Source organism: Schistocerca cancellata, chromosome 10, assembly GCF_023864275.1.
Source record: "Schistocerca cancellata isolate TAMUIC-IGC-003103 chromosome 10, iqSchCanc2.1, whole genome shotgun sequence".
Lineage (NCBI taxonomy): Eukaryota > Metazoa > Arthropoda > Insecta > Orthoptera > Acrididae > Schistocerca > Schistocerca cancellata.
This window is the reverse complement of record NC_064635.1, coordinates 119413759-119436083: the sequence shown is the minus strand read 5'-3', so window position 1 is coordinate 119436083 and position 22325 is coordinate 119413759.

The following is a 22325-nucleotide window of genomic DNA, read 5'->3' as shown; positions in this document are numbered from 1 at the left end:
TGTCTTTGTGTGCCGATTTTGTGCCACGTGTTTGGTAATCAATGACCCTTCTGGTCCACCACGGCACCGCAATAGGCTTTATTTTAACAATTTGCTTCTTTAATGAGCTGCAATTTCTGCAAGAATATCTGTTCTTTCGTGCGCTTTCTACAAACCAGCACGACAGCTTGAGTCAGAATGCACCACGTGCTCTCGTTCGGCCGTTTGCAAGCAGCAGACACAGTATGTTAAATAATTATCGCACAGTCCTTGTGTATTGGTTAAACCTCTGTCCGGAATAGAGCATGCGTAGAATCGTAATGCAAATCTCACTAAGATATTTTTATGGTATTAATGCAAAGGAGATGATAGTATCTTTGTCTCCCGCCCCCGTCTTCTGTGTTTCTTCTTGCTATAGTTAAATAGTGCTCTGTTTCATTCTCGCGTAATTCTTACTTAAATGTTTCGAGTCAGGCACCACTTATGTGTAGTTAGGATGTGCAACAAAATATTTACTTACAATGAATAATCTACGTGAAAGATAAATTTTTTGGTGTCGATCTCACCCCCTTACTCCGATTTCCAATCCTGAATTAATCAAGTTGCTTCATGCATGACATGGAGTGCTATTTATCTGGCTGCTTAAAGAAATTTGCGTACTTGTAATTAAATTATTAAAGTAAATAAACTAATAATTTTCCAGCTCCGTTTTTTTCTAAATGGTTAGGAACGGCTTGGGCTGGTGGCGACCCTGAATTTCTGAATTTCTATTATTATTTGTGTGAGAGAAGCAGCTATAAATGCGAGATAACGTATATGGCTCGACGAGAAACGTCGCAAACATAGTAATACGTTACAAGTGTAATGTTTACAACAGGTTTATTCTTATGATGAACGGAGTATAGTGCTGCTACCTGCCGTCTGTGAGTGGTTACTACACTTTGATGTTAAACATAGGTGTTGGTCGCATTAATGTGTATGTTCCTGACATAAAGGAAAGGTTGAGGGCTGCTATTATTGTATTTTACATGGGACATCTCAAACTAAGTACAATTTTTAATTTTTATTTTTAGATCTAATGGTGGCCGTTTACCACATTCGAAACTAGCTATATGTAAAGGTAATTGTGATTGTGCCGGAAAAAAGATATTTTAACAGTTTTAAACACAGCTGTTTCTCAGCAACCGTATACTAGCTTGAACACAGGATTATGCAGCCAGCCGGTTGCAAATAACTGAAATAACTGTTTGGTACATTGACCAAGGTTTCGACACCTACTAAGAATCTTTAGTAGAATGAACTTTTGAAAAACCATAAAATTACCTGCTCTAAATTGTGACCATTGCTTCCTCGCAATGCAATTTTACGGTTTCTCAAAAGTTCATTCTAATAAAGACACCCTTACGTGGTGTCGAAACCTAGGTAAATGTATTAAACAGTTATTTGCAACCAGTTGGCTATGTTCAAAATATTTTAAATATCTTGGTAATCAGGGTCGCCCCCAGACGATTAAAAGAAATGTCGTACATGTAAAAATACACGTCGCAATCCGTAACTGAAGCGCTCCATCAGAAGATGCTCCATTATGGTGACGCACTGTCAAAAATGTTTCAAATGGCTCTAAGTACTATGGTACTTAACATCTGAGGTCATCAGTCCCCTAGACTTAGAACTACTTAAACCTAACTAACCTAAGGACATCACACACATCCATGCCGGAGGCAGGATTAGAACCTGCGACCGTAGCAGCAGCACGGCGCCGGACTGAAGCGCCTAGAACCACTCGACCACAGCGGCCGGCGACGCATTGTCCTCGCGTTTATATACAAATCACATTCAGTGGAGTGCCAGGAGAGTTTTGTTAACGTATTGATCACACTGCTAACCTTTCCAACTCAGTGACCTAAGATGAATTCTCTCTTTATAAAAAAATTTAAGGACTTTTTTTACGATTATCATTTGGGAAATCATCACAAAATGTTTATTTTTGTTTTTCAGGGTGACGAGCCATGGTCGGAGCAACACGATTTGTTATGCTTGGTTGGGAGCGGACCATTGCAGCGCCAGTCAGAGCGACTCGTCTGTAGAGGGTGTCCCACGAGGACTGGTCAATATACAGCGATATGATCATTCGAAACAAAAAAAAAGTCTAGTAAACAGGGACTCAACAATGCATATCTTAAGACCTATGAGCACTTGTTCGTCTTCGCTATTGTGTAACACATCTCTTCTACAGCAAAGCTCTTTGTTTTCCATATTTTGGGAAAAGGTAGCATGCACAAAAACAACAAAAAAGTGCCAAGTAAACACGGGATCTAAAGTTCTTTCTGTTCTGGCGTAACCACAAGCGCCGGAACGAAGAGGGAGAACGCAAGACCAGAAAAGGAGGTGAAACGACGTTGGCCAATGGTGCGCTGATTAGGACTGCACCAAGACAGGAGATGCGTCTAGCCGAAGTGAACATGAGCGTCGCTGCTGCCAGCCTTGGCCGGACATTAGTGGACAGTACTGGCACGGCCTGGCAGAGAGTGCTACGAGAACAGTTATTAGTGATGCACAAACTGTGTGTCAAACTCGCAGGAACATTGCATATAGCCAAGGACCCTGAATTATACTGCCTGTCACCCATCGCATCCGACAACATGCAGTACATTCAAGTTAAGTATTGTCAGCCTGCTTTATTGAAATAAAATTACTAATGTTATTTGCTTGAATTGTTGTATAGGTTCCCGAGAACGCAGCATCCTTTAGGCGCCCTATACGCGGCGAGTGGGCAGGACCTGAGATGCTGTATTTTCACACCGCCACATCTCGTCACATAAAACACTGATCTGAGTAACGAAAGAGGCCAATAGCCATTTATTTGCCAATGTATAATATTTAACTACGCATTGTAATGATGTATTTTGTCGATTTACAAGGAGAAATGAATCCAGCGCCACTGACGCGCCTAAGAAACTATAGACTAATTCAACGCGCATGTAAAAACGTAGAAAGACAGATTGAAAACATTTGAATATTTTATTAAAAAAAAAAAAAAACAAGCGCGCGACCCATCGCCCACTGCCGGACGATATCACTCTCTTTTTATCTCCTGCATAATACGGACGCACCATTACATAGGCGTCATTACAAGATTTGTAAGTTGTTAAAACTTACAGAAATGTACTGTCATTTTGTTGCATGTGCGACTAGTATGTGTGAAAAACGCAGGGTGATTAATGAATGAACATTTCTACGTGATTTCTAAACTTTTCAAACCACCCAGTCTCTCTCATTGTTATTGACATAAGTGTTAACATGTTATATGTATGTTAAATCCAAGTTCGTAATTATAGTGTCAATTACTCTAAATTTGTGTTTGTTTTGGCAGTTGGGCAACCTCAATCATTTACTTTCTATGTGACAAGTTTTTCCACAGAGCCAACCGTGTCCGACGTGTCATTGTGTGTACAGAACAGTCGATGCCGACATTGACATACTACTTATCCCCCCCCCCCCCCTTGTAATACCATTCAAACTCAGTTTTACACTGGCCCTTAGGTATATTTTCAGTGCGATTGACGTCCGGGAATTTCTTAGCAAACTTTACATCTCAAATCGCACATCGCTCGCACGAAGTCTCTCTGTTCCACAATGGTACGCGGCTCTTTCTAAACGGCAAAGGGAGCAACGCAAGTATATGTTGCTTCCCCTTCTCAATCTGATGCTTAATAACAATATTTCCCTAGATCAGAGACCCCACACTTTCCTGAAGGGCTATAGTCGCTTGTTCATCTTCGCTACTGGGCAACACATCTCTCCTACTGAACACTTGTTTACAGCTCTTAAGGTATGCATGTCGGAGCCCATGTTTACCAGACTTTCTTCCTTCAAATGATGGTTCCTGTCATTCTCTTGAATACTGACCATTCTGAGCCGTAGTAAAATTTGCTGTTTTTAAGAGCGCGCCGCAGCGCGTAGTGTAAATGGTTCAAATGGCTCTGAGCACTATGGGACTTAACTTATCAGGTCATCAGTCCCCTAGAACTTAGAACTACTTAAACCTAACTAACGTAAGGACATCACACACATCTATGCCCAAGGCAGGATTCGAACCTGCGACCGTAGCGGTCGCGCGGTTCCAGACTGAAGCGCCTAGAACCGCTCGGCCACTCCGGCCGGCCATAGTGTGAAGTAGTCGCTTTCCGTTTCTGGCCGTGGCGCCGCTATGGCAATCGCAGCTTTGGTGTGTTCCTCTGGTGGGAAAGGGGAAAAGTTGCCTGTTCACGTGCATTTAAGCGGCGCTATGAGCTCGGCAGGGGGGGTCAGTCTGTGAGTCTGAGCGACACGCCCGGGATAACAAGGCCGCCCAGCAGTGTTAGTGACGTCACACTAAGCGGCCCGTAGCCGACGCAGCAGTCCACGGACACCTCCGTACAGACGCGCCTGGTGCTAACGATCTTCTGTCCGTCATAGAGAAAAGAGCGAACTATGATTCGAACCAAAGACCAAATTATATATACTCTTGTAAACAGCATAAAGGTTCATAACGAAATACCGATTACATATACGGGCAGGAATAGGTTCTAGAACTCCTCTGAAAAGTGTTTATCTTCAGTACCAGAATGAACATCAAATTGTCAGGTTTTCTAAATAGAAAAGCACTTTGTTAGTAACAGACAGCAATAATGAGACTTGCAGTTGGTGATTTCTATGTGGAAAAGGAAATAAGCTGTAGAGAGATTGAAAATGGTAAATAAAGAGAGCCTCAGCCTTTTGCGCACATTCTTACACGTAATGCACTTGGTTGTTTTTCATTTCCTTACCTGTCATAACTTTTTTAATATTGTTTCAAGAAGTGTATCTTCAATAGCAGAGTGAACTTCAAATTTTCAGGCTTTTCTTAAAGGAAAGAGCAGTCCCTTAGTATCACAGTGCAAGACAGAATCTTGTGTTTAGTGATGTCTATGTTAAAAGGAGAATATTTGATATCTATCTTTTGTTTCCATTCTTTATTACTGGGGACACACTTGTAAAAATTCTTGAAAAGAGCTGTCACCATCAACATATGAGTAAATTCACAATAGTCATGTGTTTTATGAGATAAAGCGAACTCTTGTTACCTTATTGTAAACGAAAGTTCTGAGGGTTTTGCTATGTATGACAGTGTTTAAGATAATTTACTTTCAGTGTAATAGCTTGAAAATGTTAAGTCCTGCTGTCAGTTGGCATTTGTCACCACCTGTATGCGAGTTTTAAAGCTAAATAGTGTTCTGACAATTATAAAATATTGGCAAAGTTCCTCAATCGATTAAACCTATTCCTGCCCGCATATGTAATCGCTATTTCGTTATGAACCTTTATGCTGTTTACAAGAATATATATAATTTCGTCTTTGGTTCGAATTATAGTTCGCTCCTTTCTGTACGACGGACAGAAGATCGTTAGCATCAGGCGCGTCTGTACGGAGGTGTCCGTGGACTGCTGCGTCGGCTACGGGCCGCTTAGTGTGACGTCACTAACACTGCTGGGCGGCCTTGTTATCCCGGGGGTGTCGGTCTGAGTCTAGTCAGTTGGTCAGCCGGCTCAGTGTCGGGCAGTCAGTGTCTGTCTGTCTGTCTGTCTGTCTGTCTGTCGGTCCGCCGTACGTTAAGGGAGTCGGAGTGAGGCTAGGTCAGTCTCGCGTCAGCAGTTGCTGGTCTGTCTCTCGTTTGCATTTGTGCGGCAGTTAGTGTCTGTCTGTCGTCGGAGTGCTAGTATGTCTGTCCTTTGGATCAACTTTAAAGCCAGAAAATGAGAGTCTTGCCACTCCGCCAGTAACAGAACTCAGCTAGTGGTCGCTCAGTCGGGGCTGAGTTCCTGCATCTGAGTCTGCGCGTTAGGTCGCCAGTCTGCTCGAGTTGCTCGGGCAACGGTCATTGGCGGTTGGATCGGTCGGTTGGTCGGTCGCGCACTGAGACACGAGATGACGTGCCCCCCTTGAGCGTCGGCGCATGTGAGGTCGCCCCTGAGTCCAGTGGGCAGCGCCGTATAGACACGGGTAGTGGCTTCGCGGTTCACACGAGAGCAACAAGAGCGAAACCACTACATCGGGCTGGTCGGGGCGAGCTGCGACGCCGTGAGACGGGAGATCGGCGCGCCTTCCTGCGTCAGTTGAAGCGGTTGGCAGCGGACGGTTCGGGAGAGCGTTAGGGGTGCTGCGCCAGGTCTCCGTCAGAAATCTCAGTTTATTAGAAGTTAAGTGGTTGGTGATATGATGTTTCATTTACTTGATCATTTCTACTTGTTTTCTTGGTGGGATCGTCCCACCATTCTTCTCCGTTTGCCCACCCGCGGGAAGGTGGTTTTTTGTGAATTGAGTGGTCCGTTTTCCCCTTGTGGAATTGGGGAGGTTTACAGTAATCTGCGGTTCGGGTTGTTTAGTAAACACCCCACCCCCCCTCCCCCGTCCGGTCAATCTGCTGTACGTTAATAGCTGCCTCTGTCATGTTTGTCGGATTCGGTGTTAACGAATTTACAGAATTAAGGTAAAGGCCGAATTCCTGAAATCTGTTTTTATCTTGCCTATCAACTTGCGAGGCGGTGTATGTGTAATGCAGAGCATGTTGTACACTTTATGTAAGTCTGAATTTTTATTTTTATAAAGTTGTCACCGTAAGAGTCCTTTTAAAAACAAATTGCACTTTCGGTGGCAAATAATTTCTTAGTGCGAGTGTTTGTACCATTTCCATCCCTCTTACGGGGTGCATAGTTAATGTGTTTGTGTGAGTTGTTAAAATTTTTTTGTTTAAATTAATCTGGTATGTTGCAGATTGGCGCCAGTGTAGATTTTCAGAGGTCGTTGTGAACGGTCGCGACTACGGCCGTGTTGAAAGGGAGCAGGCAAGCTTCTCAGCCCGAAGGCTCCCACTGTAAAAAAATATTCTGCCTCTGAATAATTGTAACTTGATATTTAGAGGGTGCTTTCTGTTGTAATTTTAAATCTGTTTTTGAAAAGGCTTTTAGGCATAAAATTCATATTTGTTAAAGGTAATTTTATTTTCCATCAGTTATCCACTGGCAACTACTTCCACGCTCACCTAGTGTGATTAAATGTGTTAATGTTTTGGGTGAATCGCTAGTAAATAAAGTAAATTCTTTAAGAAAAGATTTTGAAGGTAAAATTACGGTTCACATTCCTTCTGCGAGTTCTCGTATAACAGGGACGTGTAGCACGGCACGGTGCACCAAGTCAGTGTGAACGGAAACGCCCGACTGAAGTCGTGGAATCGGCTGCAGCGGAGTGGCGCCTGGTACTCGGAGCTTATCGCCGCAGCTGATAAGCGCTCGTTTGCTGACGGCTGCGCAGGAAACAAACACGGGGGAGCGTTTCCGGGAACGTGCGGCGCGTCCAGATCACGCATGTGGGTGTGGATGCGACGGGGGCGCCGTTTGGTCCGCTTCTATACCTGCGGCAGACGACTGCCTCAGTGTGTAGCGCAATATAGGCACGATCCAAAACTTCACGACCACTGTTCACAGCAAGGCTGAATGTCTCCTAGTTCCTACTGGTGTTGTGCACGCGTGACTCGGTAAGGGAAGTTCGTCAGCGGAAGAGAGGCGAATAGGCAGTCGTAGCGAAGATAGGGCCGCAAATGCGGAAATCCACTGACATACGCCGTTTTGACAAAGGGCACATTGAAACTTCCTGGCAGATTAAAACTGTGTGCCGGACCGAGACTCGAACTGGGGACCTTTGCCTTCGCGGGCAAGTGCTCTACCATCTGAGCTGCCCAAGCACGACTCACGCCCCGTCCTCACAGCTTGACTTCTGCCAGTACCTCGTCTCCTATCTTCCAAACTTTACAGAAGCTCTTCTGCGAAGTTTGGAAGGTAGGAGACGAGGTACTGGCAGAAGTAAAGCTGTGAGGATGGGGCGTGAGTCGTGCTTGGGTAGCTCAGATTAGAGATGGGCTATCTCGTTCACCTTGGGAACTAGTTCACTGCTGATCGTTCTTTTTTGGGAATCGTTCATTTTTACTCGTCCACCGTTAATTTGTGCTTGGTATATGGCTCTTATGAAAAACTGAAAACTAGTAGTGTAGGTGACTGAAGGATGGAGGGCACCAACAGGGGGCACTTGCCTCTCCCTTGGAGTATAGAGCTTTTATTCATTACAGAATTCCTACACACTTTTAGAAGTAATTTCTGTGATTCTGCAGAACCTCTCTTAGCCAACTGTAGCGTTGTCTGGCTGATCGCAGGGAAATAATATAGCTTGGCGCACGGAAAACCGGTCCCAAGTACAGACTGCTCGCCAATTACGGACGATGTGTGTTGCCCGTTACGAGCAGATGCAACAAACAGACAAAAATGTAATAATTAGGCAGTGAAGAAATAACAAGCTAATGCAAGCAACAATGGCGAAACAATCGATGACGATGTGTAGAGAGCTGGAGAAGAGAACATGAAAATCTCACGCGACGCGCATGGGCTATAGCACATGTAGTCTTGTAAACCTGTTATCACTGTTTCCTAACTTAATAGACCATAAGCGTCTTGTATAAAATTCTTCGTTTCGACTTCCACTACATAGCTATGCTACGTTGTAAACAATAATCGTTTACACCCTATATATACAGGGTGAGTCACCTAACATTACCGCTCGATATATTTCATAAACCACATCAAATACTGACGAATCGGTTCCACAGACCGAACGTGAGGAGAGGGGCTAGTGTAATTGGTTAATACAAACCATAAAAAATGCACGGAAGTATGTTTCTTAACACAAACCTACGTTTTTTTTAAATGGAACCACGTTAGTTTTGTTAGCACATCTGAACATATAAACAAATATGTAATCAGTGCCGTTTGTTGCATTGTAAAATGTTAATTACATCCGGAGATATTGTAACCTAAAGTTGACGCTTGAGTACCACTCCTCCTCTGTTCGATCGTGTGTATCGGAGAGCACCGAAGTACGTAGGGATCCAAAGGGAACGGTGATGGACCTTAGGTACAGAAGAGACTGGAACAGCACATTAAGTCCACATGCTAACACCTTTTTATTGGTCTTTTTCACTGACGCACATGTACATTACCACGAGGGGTGAGGTACACGTACACACGTAGTTTCTGTTTTCAATTACGGAGTGGAATAGAGAGTGTGTCCCGACATGTCAGGCCAATAGATGTTCAATGTGGCCCTCATTTGCTGCACACAATTGCAATCCCTGGCGTAATGAATGTCGTACACGCTGCAGTACATCTGGTGTAATGTCGCCACAGGCTGCCACAATACATTGTTTCAAATCCTCTGGGGTTGTAGGCACATCACGGTACACATTCTCCTTTAACGTACCCCACAGAAAGAAGTCCAGAGGTGTAAGATCAGGAGAACGGGCTGGCCAATTTATGCCCGTGTTTGTTACAACACGCAACTGAACGTCGGAGGTTTCAAGCGTCAACTTTAGGTTACAATATCTCCGGATGTAATTAACATTTTACAATGCAACAAACGGCACTGATTACGTATTTGTTTATATGTTCAGATGTGCTAACATAACTAACGTGGTTCCATTTAATAAAAACGTAGGTTTGTGTTAAAAAACATACTTCCTTGCATTTTTGTATGGTTTGTATTAAACAATTACACTAGCCCCTCTCCTCACGTTCGGTCTGTGGAATCGGTTCGTCAGTATTTGATGTGGTTTACGAAATATATCCAGCGGTAACGTTAGGTGACTCACCCTGTATACTTCAAGTTGTCTCTGCGATCGTAGGCGAAGTAGACTTTATGGAAGCGTAAAATAAAATGTGGTTTTCTCATCATACTTGCGTCACACGCTTACTAAAAATCAGGTTTTTATGTTGCATTATTAAAGTTAATGCAGCAATAATAATAATTATTAAGTTCACAGTAATAAAGTTTTTGGTTTGATAATAAGTAAATGCGATTTTATGGCAATCTATGTCTTTTCAAATGGAGAGGCACTGCTTTTCCTACTGAGCCAAAATGACCCACAACCCACTTTCTTTTTTGTTCTCCAAAGAAACCAAACTAGCAGGTAATGCAAATAGGAGACAACCAAACTTAAAAATAATTAGAGCCTTCCTAAATGTAATGTTTTGTATATGAAAGATACACGAAAATCGTTTTATATGAATTTTCTTACAGTAAAGTACCTATTACATACAACGTAATTTTTATGTAATTTACGTAACTATAAAATACTTTTTGATTACCGGTCGTGGACGCTGAATAGCCAGACCCAAGTGCAAGAGCAGTTTGGAACGCATGTAAAATGGGCGAGCGCAGTGAACGAAACGAATAACTGGATACTGAACTAACTAGGAGCAGTCGGCAGTGGAACTGAGGCAGGTGGTCATGCGAAGAACGACGAGTGCGGCAGAGGGAGACTGAGACGAGCACGCGACCGAGGCTGGAACGAGAACTGCCCAAGTGACCGCCGCGACCGAAGTGAACTAGTGAACTATGAACCGATCGTTCCTCGTTCCCGGGAACTATAAGTAGACCGCCGCGACCGAAGTTAACTATGAACCGATCGTTCCTTGGAATTCGTTCCTCGGTCCTTTTGTTCATCTTGGTGAACCGTTCCTTTGCAACCGTTAATTCGCGAACTACCCATCTCTAGCTCAGATGGTAGAGCACTTGCTCGCGAAAGGCGAAGGTCCCGAGTTCGAGTCCGGCACACAGTTGTAATCTGCCAGGAAGCTTCATATCAGCGCTTACTCGGCTGCAGAGATCTAATTCTGGAAATGGCACATTGTTGTGACCGGAAACGAGAATCTCTGAAACGGCGAAGCTGGTCGCCTGTTGGATTACTGCTGTCGTTAGCACCTATGGAAACTGCTTAGCGAAATAACGAGTAGACCGTATGATACTGGACGAAAACGTAGAGGTCCTGTGTAACTCAGGATAGGCAGCGATCTGTGGCAGATCTGACGGCAGAGTACGAGGTGCTTTCAAGTTCTAAGGCCTCCGATTTTTTTTCTCCGGACTGGAAAGAGATAGAAAGATGCGCATTGTTTTAAAATGAGGCCGCGTTCATTGTCAATACGTCCCAGAGATGGCAGCACCGTATGGCAGATGGAATTTTACCGCCAGCGGCGAGAATGAGAACTGTTTTAAATACTTAAAATGGCGACGTTTTCCTTACTTGAACAGCGTGCAGTCATTCGTTTTCTGAATTTGCGTGGTGTGAAACCAATTGAAATTCATTGACAGTTGAAGGAGACATGTGGTGATGGAGTTATGGATGTGTCGAAAGTGCGTTTGTGGGTGTGACAGTTTAATGAAGGCATAACATCGTGTGACAACAAACCGAAACAACCTCGGGCTCGCACAAGCCGGTCTGACGACATGATCGAGAAAGTGGAGAGAATTGTTTTGGGGGATCGCCGAATGACTGTCGAACAGATCGCCTCCAGAGTTGGCATTTCTGTGGGTTCTGAACACACAATCCTGCATGACGACCTGAAAATGCGAAAAGTGTCATCCAGGTGGGTGCCACGAATGCTGACGGACGACCACACGGCTGCCCGTGTGGCATGTTGCCAAGCAATGTTGACGCGCAACGACAGCACGAATGGGACTTCCTTTTCGTCGGTTGTGACAATGGATGAGACGTGGATGCCATTTTTCAATCCAGAAACAAAGCGCCAGTCAGCTCAATGGAAGCACACAGATACACCGCCACCAAAAAAATTTCGGGTAACTGCCAGTGCTGAAAAACTGATGGTGTCCATGTTCTGGGACAGCGAGGGCGTAATCCTTACCCATTACGTTCCAGAGGGCACTACGGTAACAGGTACATCCTACGAAAATGTTTTGAAGAACAAATTCCTTCCTGCACTGCAACAAAAACGTCCGGGAAGGGCTGCGCGTGTGCTGTTTCACCAAGACAACGCACCCGCACATCGAGCTAACGTTACGCAACAGTTTCTTCGTAATAACAATTCTGAAGTGATTCCTCATGCTCCCTACTCACCTGACCTGGCTCCTAGTGACTTTTGGCTTTTTTCAACAATGAAAGACACTCTCCGTGGCCGTACATTCACCAGCCGTGCTGCTATTGCCTCAGCGATTTTCCAGTGGTCAAAACAGACTCCTAAAGAAGCCTTCGCCGCTGCCGTGGAATCATGGCGTCAGCGTTGTGAAAAATGTGTACGTCTGCAGGGCGATTACGTCGAGAAGTAACGCCAGTTTCATCGATTTTGGGTGAGTAGGTAACTAGAAAAAAAAAATCGGAGGCCTTAGAACTTGAATGCACCTCGTACAATGCTGGAGCAGGCGCGAGTGCTTATCAGCACACTCTTTAAAGGTCACTGTAGAAGACGGAGATCTTCATCACATGACTCCTGTTTGTTCCTATGTTGACCCAACGACAGCGTCAGTTGTAATTGCAGTGGGCGCAGCATCACTGAGTTTTCACCGTGGATCAATACAAAAATGGCGCCTGTCGAATGAATAGCGTTTCCTGGTATAGCAGGTCGATGGAGGGTCATTCCACGTCGTCATCGAGGCGAGTGGCTGCACGAAACATGCACCGTGCCACAGATGTTGGCTGGCGAGGACAGAATTATGCTGTGGGGTACACTGAGTTGAGCTTCCACGGGATCTGTGGTGGTAATCGAAGGCATCGTGACAGCAGTGAATACTGACCATTCCTTCTCCGAGTTCTCGTATAACAAGGACCACCTGCATCGCTTCATGCTGGAAGTCTCCTCCTACGGCGATGACATGTTCCAGTAGGATAATTCTCCGTGTTGCAAGATCAGAAGGCATTATAGTGAATCCACAACGATGTCTTGGTCAGAAAATGTGCATCATCTCTACTATTTTGAGCACATATCGGGCGTCAGCTACGTGGCAGTAAACCACCGTCCCGTAATTTTGCGGGAATTACTTGACCAGTGCGTAGACATCTTCTGGACACCTTTCAAGGACTTTTAGAATCCATACCAAGCACAATATCTTTTGTACTGTGTTTCAAAAGTGAAACAACACGCTTTTAAAAAAGGTAATCATAATGTTTTGACTCATCGGTGTATAAGGAGGGCAAACTGAACGTTTCTCGGTGTGGCAGAGGAAGGACGTCGGTGTGAATAAAAATTGTCTCTTGGTATATTTCTACCAATAATCCTGACTGAGCAATCATGTTGCTTGGTATTAAAACTGAAACAACTATAAGGGAGCTTGAAAGGAACGTCAAATTCGCATGAAGTGTACTGCAAATGATTAGCGCTTCTGGAAGCTTCATATGATATCGAGTGGAGTAGCACATAAAACTGACACATCTCTCTGCAGCTAAAAAGCATCAGAAGATGTTCAAAATGTGAACGAAACCTGCAGTCGCTGTGAAGAGAAATGCGACAAAGGACAACAGTAAAAATTATTGGATTAGCATTTTAGTGTAGCCGCACAAATTAGGTAAAAGTAACGCCATCTATATTTGAACATTAGTTGTTTGTGAGAAGATTGCCTCATACCTTGGCTCATCTCCCACAACGCATGGGAATTCGAGAATGACAGGATGTTGGCCCACTGAGAATGCACTGTATCGTTGATATTGATGCTCATATTACACGTGATCCCAAAACTGCCAGGCGAACATCCCCACATGACTAGCGCCTGAGAGGACAGACAAATTGTCACTCTACTTCTAGGATCATTCAGCACCATCACGTGCATTGACTCTGGAAATTGGCTTGTTTCCAATAAGACAAGTGCCGACATGGATAGTGCGGCAACGTCTGCATCACCAGAGACTGCCAACACCATGGAGTGTCCACTGTCATCTACGTCACCAGGGACTGCCAGCACCGTGGGGTGTCCACTGTCATCTGCATCACCAGTCACTGCCAGAACCGCACAGTGTCCATTGTCATCTACATCACCAGTGACTGCCAGCACTGCAGAGTGTCCATTGTCATCTACATCACCAGTGACTGCCAGCACTGCAGAGTGTCCATTGTCGTCTGCATCACCAAGGGCAGCTAGCACTGTGGAGCGTCCATTTTTGTCTGCATCACCAGGGACTGCCTTCACTGTGGGGGGTCCATTGTCATCTTCATCATGAGGGACTGCCAGCACCGCAGGGCGTCCGCTGTTGGCTGCATCACCAGGGACAGCCAGCATCAAAGAGCATCCAGAGCTGCCAGAACCGTGAAGCGTCCATTGTCGTAGCTTCTTGTGACGCGGCAGTGAACTACATGATCCGAGTCATGCACCCAGTGACAATACTTGGTGCAGGCGCTGCATCGTCCTTTACGATGAGTCCCAGTTTGTGTTCGGCATCACAATGGACATATTTGAGTGTGGAGGCTCGGAAACAACGAATGTTGAGCGACTGCAGTCGTCATCGAAATACCTCCATACTTAGCTGCTTATTCGGACAGTATGTTTTACGTCTCCGACGTGTTTAGGCTAGTACATGTCATATATCTTTGAGGTCTCTGTGGCGTTATCTTTCAACAAGGTAATGCAGGTCAGTTTGTTGCCCGTGCTGTCATGAGATACCTCGATAAAGAGGGTGTTGGAACGTTGGCTTCGCTATCACGTTACTCAGAGGTCTCCCAACACACTGTCACACCACCACTCACCAACCACTGCGACAGATAGGCTCTGGCACAGGATTGAAGCTGCATGGAATGACGCACCCGCATGTGTCAGCTATGCCCATTTCGGCCTGAGCCTTAGCTGGCTTAGAGTCGTTGCTGTTGCCGTATGTGGCAGCTCTGTGGACTCAATTCCTCACCCTACAAACCCTCGATTCAGCTACAAATTTAATCGCGTAGTATTCCTACAATACAGCATTGAACTGTTGTGTACGACTTCGTAGAAGTGTCAAGACTCATTACAAATAAGGCAGCCAGGAACACAATGTCAACTAGGATGAAGCATAAATGAAACTGTCGTAGGGCAGTGGCACAAAGTGCAATTGGTTTAGTGGTTGCCGCTGGCCGTCCTATATGGTGTTGGCAGAGGGCACTCAAGGTACAGAGCAGCTGGAGGCTTGTCTCAGTGGATTTGCACCATTGGGCTCGCCGGATCCCACGGAACTGCTATTGGCATCATATGGAAATTTTACACTCCACTACCGACCTTGATATGCCATAAGGTGGTACTGATACGTGATCCCACATACACAATAAGTAGAATTTCATTATTTGCTATCCTGGTCAGTGTTGCTCGGAAACCAAAGGATCATGGGACCGAATATCGGTGAGAGCCCCAAATTTTCCAGTCTGCCTTTATAGTAACAGAAATATAAAATTTTTATTTTTTTATATTTTATGCTGAATGAGCGGAAATCAAACACGGTTTGTTACACCTAGTTAGAAGCTGACTAGCGTTGAGCCAGTCAGAGCAAACGTTTATGTAGCAGACGATGAGCTACCGCGAGAATAGACCGCCGTTTTGTTCTCGTTTCCTGCTGCCGTTATTAACAGAGATGTACAAATGGTTCAAATGGCTGTAAGAACTATGAGACTTAACATCTGCGGTCATCAGTCCCCTAGACTTTAGAACTACTTAAACCTAACTAACCTGAGGACATCACACACATCCATGCCCGAGGCAGGATTCGAACCTGCGACCGTAGCAGCAGAGCGGTTCCGGCCTGAAGCGCCTAGAACCGCTCGGCCATAGCGGCCGGCAGAGATGTACAAGCTGTCTGAATTTGTCTCTTGTAGTGAGTGGACCAGTGCTATCATGCACCTCTTCTGAGAACGTTGACTGTACGTGAGTAATTGGGAAATCTAATAACGGTGATCAAGGCAGCACTGTATTTGTAACTGTCAACTTATACAACGACGAAGTGAGAAAATAAATATATTATTCGAAAAATGCGTGGTGACACAGTACCATCTTCTAAAATTATTTATTCATAAACAGTTTCGGTCATAGACCATCCTGACAGTGGAAAAACTTTTACAACGGCAACATCATATGATTTACGTGTCTTTACATATCACAGATAACGCGATCATGTCATGTGACGTTGCCGTTGCAGGTTTTACTTCAATTTGAAGATGATCCGTGACCGAAACCGGTTGGGACTAAATAATTTTATAATACAGCACTATTTGATCACGCATTTTTCCAAGTACATTGATGCTGTTAATAATGACATGAAAAAAATGTTCGTTTTAATAAATAATTTTTTCCAGGTGAAATTTGGAAAGAAAGCACGCTATCTGAGTTTATTTTGACACATTTCGCATGTTTTATTGGAAGTTTTAAACGACACCTCAACGAAATGAAATGTTTGTAGAGTTACGAAATATGAACCATCAGGTTACCTTCCATTCAGAAGGCTGTTGCACTCCGTCGTCCTTTTTTAAACTTTATTGGCAGATCTAGATTTCAGCTAGAAACTAACCATTCCCAATGCACTATCACTCATCAATGAACTGTGGACGAAGCCCGACCAACAGGCATTACATGCGTTGATCAAAAATGATAGAGCATTGAGAATGGCTAGTTTCTAGCTGAAATCTAGACCTGCCAATAAAATTTAAAAAAGGACGACGGATAGCTGAAAACTATTATTTACAGGTAAATATGTACCAGTAAAAGGTAATATACTTTTGTATTATTATTGTGTATAAATCTACCGTCTACAAAATTTTTAAATATTAAAAGTTTAGATAAATAGAGCAAGGAATGGTGTGCAATCATTCAGCCTATTAATGATCAGAAAAATAGAAGCGTATGTCGAACAGTATCTCAAGCGTCAAGTAACACATATCATCACAGGTTGACATTATGGGAAACATAAAAATATCACCTCTCACTGATGTGAAGATGTGTCAGAAACGAAACTTCTACATCTTACATGATCACTCCGCAGTTCACACTTAACTTTCTGACAGAGGGTTCATCGAAGCACTTTTATGCTACTTCTGCACCATACCATTGTCGATCAGCGCACGGAAAAAGCAAACACTGAAATCTTCAGTGCGAGCACTGATATATTTTATTTTATTACGATGATCATTTCTCCGTACCTAGGTAGGCATCAACAAAATATTTTTGCTTTCGGAGGAGAAAGTTAGAGATTGAAGTTTCGTGAAAAGATCTCGCCTCACCGAAAAACGCATTTGTTTCAGTGACCGCCATCCCAAATCGCCTATGATATTCGTAACACTTTCTCTCCTGTTTCACGACACTAAAAACGAGCTGCCCTTCGATGTCGCTGTCAATTCTATCTGGTAAGGATCCCATTCCGCACAGCAATGCCCTATCAGAGGATGGACAAGCGCAGTCCGGGCAGTGTCTTTAGCGGGTTTGTTGCATCTTCTAAGTGTTCCGCGAATAAAACGTGTAACCTCTCAACAGGTAAAATTCCGAAACCTCCCAATAATAAGGGATGACTAACTTCTGAATAAAATTGTGACTCACATATAACCTTTCAATAATTAACTGACTGTGAATCTAAACTGGTAAATCTGGACGTCAGCAGTACCGCGTCATGGCCCCGGAAAATCATTCTCAATAAACTGAAGATTCTTACCTCAATTATGTCGCCGGATAACGCGTATATATCGGCTTCTATAAAAAAAATTTCTGGCACAACCCAGTGCAATGCTGGCCACTCAATGCAATGCTGGCCACTAGATTTTGTTATGTATAAAAGGAACAACTGATTTTTCTTTACGGTAATTGGCATGACTATGGATAGGAACAATTAATAAAAACTTTAAATTCTGATGAATAATTGTCAAAAGTTATCTTTATAAGTAAGATTATTATTGAAAAATAATTGAAAATTATTTAGATGTGACTCTGATATAACAATAGTACAAAATGAGTGGTTGCAAATTACATATGCGCGCGGCAATAAATAATAATAATTTTTGCTTTTACGTTACACTAAACCGCTCAGGCACCGCCATCGTTCTCCACGACCGGCCTTGGTAATTCCATACAGGACCCAAGTGCTCTCTCTGTGAGCTATACTACTCGACAACAGCTCTCTAAGAGCCACCTGACCCAACCGCCCGACTGCGAGCTATTACTACTACTGCTGCTGCTGCCGACACTGCTCTCTGGTCTGCGAATCTATTGTAGCTTACATATCGCAGGCAGCGCGTGAGCAATCCATCGAAGTCACATCCGTTCGAGTGCGCTAGAAATACATTCCTTAGTCACGGACCTCTTACAAACGTGGTTCATATTCCACGTTAAATTACCGAGCGAGGTGGCGCAGTGGCTAGTACACTGGACTCGCATTCGGGAGGACGACGGTTCAGTCCCGCGACCGGCCATCCTGATTTAGGTTTCCCGTGATTTCCCTAAATCGCTCCAGGCAAATGCCGGGATGGTTCCTTTGAAAGGGCACGGCCGACTTCCTTCCCCGTCTTTCCCTAATCCGATGAGACCGATGACCTCGCTGTTTGGTCTCTTCCCCCAAACAACGCAACCCCATTGAGGAATTGGAACGATTGACGGAGTGTTCGGACAGTTGTTCACACCGAGCGAGGTGGCACAGAGGCTAGCACACTGGACTCGCATTCGGGAGGACAACGGTTCAAACCCGATTCCGGCCATCCTGATTTAGCTTTTCCGTGACTTCCCTAAATCGCTCCAGGCAAATGCCGGGATGGTTCCTTTGAAAGGGCACGGCCGACTTCTTTCCCCGTCTTTCTGTAAACCGATGAGACCGATGACCTCGCTGTCTGGTCTCCTCCTCCCCCCCCCCCCCAAACAACCCAGGCCCCACGTTAAATTATAGATGCGCATTTTTCCGGTCGGATAAGTGGGGTAGGTTAGGGGCACGTAAGTCGCCAAAGAGGCGTCTAGTTGTAAAACTTTCACCAGGGGATTCGACATCGCACAGTGTCTCCCAGCCAGACACGCCGCACGACTACTGAATTTTATTTGCTGATCTTATTGGTGCAGAAGTTTTAATTGTGAGAAAAGTAAGTTACATAGGCACGAATGCAAACAGCAGGTAGCGATGGAACAAGGAAAACCAGTTCCCATAAGGACAGGCGACGCTATGTGTGTATCCTCCGAAGCGGGCATAAACACAGTATAACAGTACTGCATGTACAGGGTGTTTCAAAAATGACCGGTATATTTGAAACGGCAATAAAAACTAAACGAGCAGCGATAGAAATACACCGTTTGTTGCAATATGCTTGGGACAACAGTACATTTTCAGGCAGACAAACTTTCGAAATTACAGTAATTACAATTTTCAACTACAGATGGCGCTGCGGTCTGGGAAACTCTATAGTACGATATTTTCCACATATCCACCATGCGTAGCAATAATATGGCGTAGTCTCTGAATGAAATTACCCGAAACCTTTGACAACGTGTCTGGCGGAATGGCTTCACATGCAGATGAGATGTACTGCTTCAGCTGTTCAATTGTTTCTGGATTCTGGCGATACACCTGGTCTTTCAAGTGTCCCCACAGAAAGAAGTCACAGGGGTTCATGTCTGGCGAATAGGGAGGCCAATCCACGCCGCCTCCTGTATGTTTCGGATAGCCCAAAGCAATCACACGATCATCGAAATATTCATTCAGGAAATTAAAGACGTCGGCCGTGCGATGTGGCCGGGCACCATCTTGTATAAACCACGAGGTGTTCGCAGTGTCGTCTAAGGCAGTTTGTACCGCCACAAATTCACGAAGAATGTCCAGATAGCGTGATGCAGTAATCGTTTCGGATCTGAAAAATGGGCCAATGATTCCTTTGGAAGAAATGGCGGCCCAGACCAGTACTTTTTGAGGATGCAGGGACGATGGGACTGCAACATGGGGCTTTTCGGTTCCCCATATGCGCCAGTTCTGTTTATTGACGAAGCCGTCCAGGTAAAAATAAGCTTCGACAGTAAACCAAATGCTGCCCACATGCATATCGCCGTCATCAATCCTGTGCACTATATCGTTAGCGAATGTCTCTCGTGCAGCAATGGTAGCGGCGCTGAAAGGTTGTCGCGTTTGAATTTTGTATGGATAGAGGTGTAAACTCTGGCGCATGAGACGATACGTGGACGTTGCCGTCATTTGGACCGCAGCTGCAACACGGCGAACGGAAACCCGAGGCCGCTGTTGGGTCACCTGCTGCACTAGCTGCGCGTTGCCCTCTGTGGTTGCCATACGCGGTCGCCCTACCTTTCCAGCACGTTCATCCGTCACGTTCCCAGTCCGTTGAAATTTTTCAAACAGATCCTTTATTGTATCGCTTTTCGGTCCTTTGGTTACATTAAACCTCCGTTGAAAACTTCGTCTTGTTGCAACAGCACTGTGTTCTAGGCGGTAGAATTCCAACACCAGAAAAATCCTCTGTTCTAAGGAATAAACCATGGTGTCTACAGCACACTTGCACGTTGTGAACAGCACACGCTTACAGCAGAAAGACGACGTACAGAATGGCGCACCCACAGACTGCGTTGTCTTCTATATCTTTCACATCACTTGCAGCGCCATCTGTTGTTGAAAATTGTAACTACTGTAATTTCGAAAGTTTGTCCGCCTGAAAATGTACTGTTGTCCCAAGCATATTGCAACAAACGGTGTATTTCTATCGCTGCTCGTTTAGTTTTTATTGCCGTTTCAAATATACCGGTCATTTTTGAAACACCCTGTATGATGCACGCTTTTGCAGGATAGACATAACAATGTTTGTACCGCACGCTTTCGGCACACGCACGGCTCGGAGTGCTGCGCTGACGTGTCAACACGCTACGCCACCGCAGCGCAAGCGGGCCCGCTGCGTCCGGCACGCGGAACTGCTGGAGCCCCCGTATCGATTTCGCGCCGCTTCAGCCGTTACGAGGTTTCCAGAAACGCTGATAAGTTCATTCCGCAGGGCGCAAACGCTCATTCGGCAAAATGCGATCCGAAACGAGTGACGTGCAATTTGTGACGTAACGGCGCTGATTCCAGTTTCGGTGAGCGCTGGCATTGTGAATCGCGCGTGGGACGCCATCAACGCATTGCCGCCGACGACACACGTCCGCTGCCCCGTCTATCGCTGATGGAATTCCCGGGTGAATGTCGAGAGTAATAGGGTTACAGCTGTGAATCGATGCGGCTACACACAGTTACTGTCGGTTAACCAGTTAACCTCAAATGCGCTGACAGAGATGGAAAGTGTTGCGCTGTGAACACCTTGACCGAGCGCTATTACGCTGACGTTTCGTTACTTTCATACCTGTGGGATACGATGATTAAAATTTCGTCCTTACAAGAGCTGATTTTCAGCACAGAAAAATCACGATGTCACAAATTTCCAGCCAACTGGCTGCAAATAGAATTTAAAATTCTTTAACTAGTTTTCAGCGACAACTATGGGCGCCTTCTTCAGAAGAAACTGTTGCCTTACCTAACAATATCACAGGAAGGTACATTAATAGCAGGTAGGCATTAGAACAAACACTTAATTTTTACAGATTAAACTGCATAAAAATATTGACACCTGGTCAAAAGGAAATTTGAGCGACATCGCTCTAGTCAAAACATTAAAACCACAATTAAAACATTTTCCACCTAGATACATAATAGGTATAGTAAAAATTTTAAAACAATATATAAATATGCCACTACAGAGGCACTACAGAGGTATAGGACACGAGTGAGTAACAGTCACCACTTACTTTGAGTTTTCACCTATAATTGTGACAGCTAAGTGCATACAATAAAAATCTTCCCTTTATAAAAAAAGATATTTTTAAATCATCTTCTGTTTTTTTAATATTTTTATTTGTTTATTTAGTTACTGGGCCTCTGAATACTTTTTTTTATTTTTTTTATTTTACAAAATTGGTGGCGCTCGCAGCTAAAGAGTTTGGGAACCTCTGGCGTAGAGGAACTTACGGACCAGTGACTGGTCTGCCTAGCCACTCGACTTTTTTTAACTCACAGAGCTTGTCTGGGATGCGATGGGAAGACCTATAGTCTCATACAGTCCCCCAGCCACCAGTATTCGCGATCTGACGCAGTATGTGTTTCACACACGGCAAGAAATACGTCAAGACGTCATTCTGAGGCCGTTTGATTCGATACCACAACTAGTAAAGGTGTGCATTCTTGCCCTAAGAGATCACAGATATGACTGAAGTTAATGATGGCCATCAGTCTCGAAGTCTAGCTGTTACGTGATGAACATTGTTGTGGGTTGGCAGGAGAGCCAACATCGGGTACTAGAGGAAGCCGAAAGGCACGCGTTTTAGCTCACGCAGGCTGGCGTGAGGTCTGCAACAGGACAAGGAAATTAGACTTTAGAAAAACGGACGTAGCTGGTGGAATACTTAACTTTAATCGGTTGTACAACTGGGGCGAGTGCTAGGAAGTCTCTCTAGACCGGCCGTGTGGCGGCGCTCGGTCTGCAATCACTGA